Raw genomic sequence first — 2,455 nt, 5'->3', positions numbered from 1 at the left:
CTCCCTCAAATAAAAAAGGGAAGAAGACAAAACTTTTTTAGGAAAAAACATGGGATACTAAGATAATTTCAGGGTATCTTTAGCGTAAACTGTCTAATTACACATTAGGCAGACCACAGTAAGCTGAGGAGGTTCCAGACCAAATAAAAAAAGTCATTAATGGCCGAGCGCCAAAAGCAGGTGAAATTCTGAACCGTCTGTAAACTTCACTGACTGTGACAACATTTCTAATGAAATGTAACTTCTGCTATCAGTCTTAATTAGTAACAAGCTCATAATCAGGACGTCACCCTTCGGTTCAGCTCTATGACGGCGGCTGTAAACCGGATGAAGTTGTTTACCGGCGCTGCAAACACAATCAGTTACCATGTGCTGCCCTCTCTGGCTTGTAAGTCTTGACCCTGAGCCATTTACAATGATGATCATTCAGAAACGCATCCACCAGGCTTCTCAGCTCAAACGCTTTATCTGGTTTTAGCCCCCCCATGTTTCTGCGTGAAGGCCACAGATAAGACAAACCAGTCTCAGCCAGGAAAGCCACGGAAACTTCTCTTTGTCACAACACAGAAATGTTTCCTTTGGAGAAAACACCCTGATAGCGAAAAGTAAAAAAGAAGGTAAAAGCCACTTTTCCCAGGCAATCAGCTTTATGCTGCTCTGGAGTAGGATTGTTAAACTAAGCTGAGGTGCTTTACTGGAATCATAACACTTTTGGTTTATTTTTAGCGTTTCGTGAGCACTTTTGCATCGAGGAAATAAAGAGCTTGCACTTTCTCTCACATGGTTTATAATATCTTTGGCTGCAGAACTAGATTATCTCAGATTCCTGGTTATCCCACGACGCTGAGGCAATATTTTGTGTACGTTTCAGGTGCTATGACGTATGTGCACTCATCAAATGTCACCCAGCTCAGTCTTGGGTAACCATCATGGTCTGTAACAACTGCGAGCAGTCAAAGTTTTATGTCCAAACAGCCTGAACCCACGTGCAAACCACAGTGAAATGACACAATAAATGCTTCTTAAATAATTAAATATCTTCTGGTAATATTTTTGCCCGTGTGAAGTGAGGAATAAAGGAGTGGAAGCTTGCACAGGCACAGACAGCAGGAGATTACCTGTTCGAGCTGTTGTTGTGGTGCCCTACAGCACACTCCCGATTACACTTGGGTAATGAATAACTGCAGAGTAAACCAAGCTCCTCGACAGCAGCCCGTGCAGAGCCATGTAATGTTATTAAATCAGTAAATCACCCGAGCATGAGCCTCTACAAACACTGATCTGATGTCTTCTGTGCCTGCACTCATTCAAGCTATATATCTAGCGAGCTCTTTATAAATTTCACCTTGACATTTTGCCTCCATAAATTAGAAACAAAAAGACAGCAAAGCAGAAGCGGCCCTCGAACAAATGGAAAAGCAATCACAGAGTAAACAGATGTGCATCGCAGAAGTGGCTTGAAGTGATGAAACCCACATTTCGTGGCAAAACTAGAAACCTCAACTGGAGTAAATGTTTTGATTTTAGCAGCGCTTTTCTTTAGCCTCCTTCTGCAACGTTGCACAACCTTTTTTTCTGAGCAGGATTCAGTGTCAGAAAAACAAAAAAGACAAAAAAAAAGCACATGAAATGTTCCATCTGCTACTGATGACAGCTTCTTTGGAAGGTTAGTGTGTCTCTAAGGGATTTTCAACAGGCTTCTTTCAATTTCCTCAAAAAAAAAACACATGAAGCTTATTCAGTCTGCATCGATCCAAGCTAACATTTTGACCCTCAAAGTAAATATTAACCCATCTCTGCTGCCTGGCCATAACATAATGCAAAGCAAACATGCAGCTGTGTTGTGGCTGCAGCTGGTGGATTGGAGGATAAAGTGTCACCAAATGGGTCATTGAAAATGACTGAGGCTGTTAAATGATCGATGTGTGATATGATGTGGGCTGCATGAGTCATAAAACAACCCCCTGAGTCTGTGAACACAGTTCCTGATTACTTCAACTAATCAGAAGGAACTATCATTACAGAGGAAATGAAAATCAATACAAAATGAATGCATATGTCAAAAATAATACAACGCAAAACCACAATTTATAATGGGGGACAAAAAAAAAATAAGGTTTCCAGTTGAATATAACTGAGATGTAAAGACAAAAAATACAAGGTTACTGAACTTCCTGCAAGTTTCTGTACACATTTTCATTTTTAACTAGATTTGTAACCAAGTTGCCCATAAAACGCGTCCTCTCCTCCATCTGGCACAGTTCTGTGGCCAAATCAAGGAGCGCTACTTCTCACATGTGGCGTGTCATTCCAGATGAGAGGATTTTAACGCGTAAAGCTTTAGTTAAAATGCATCGTGAAAAGGCAGAGGACATGTTCTTACCCTGCTGTCACTCGGTGCGCCGTCACTGCCGTGACTCCTGAGAGCTTTCTGACCGGGGGGCGAGGCGGAGGG

The 2,455-nt window shown here is 41.8% G+C and overlaps 1 protein-coding gene across 1 annotated transcript in view; it reads right to left on the bottom strand.

Annotated features, from left to right (window-relative positions):
* Window positions 1–2,449, bottom strand: part of ece1 (endothelin converting enzyme 1) — a 21,070-nt gene extending 18,621 nt beyond the window's left edge. The window contains exon 1 of the mRNA XM_017408887.3: window positions 2,384–2,449. The gene's annotated coding sequence lies outside the window, so the exon portion shown is untranslated. The remainder of the gene's footprint in view (window positions 1–2,383) is intronic.
* Window positions 2,450–2,455: the final 6 nt, after the last annotated feature.

This window comes from Kryptolebias marmoratus, linkage group LG4 (genome assembly GCF_001649575.2).
Source record: "Kryptolebias marmoratus isolate JLee-2015 linkage group LG4, ASM164957v2, whole genome shotgun sequence".
Classification (NCBI taxonomy): Eukaryota; Metazoa; Chordata; class Actinopteri; order Cyprinodontiformes; family Rivulidae; genus Kryptolebias; species Kryptolebias marmoratus.
This window is presented reverse-complemented; position numbering and strand designations above follow the sequence as displayed.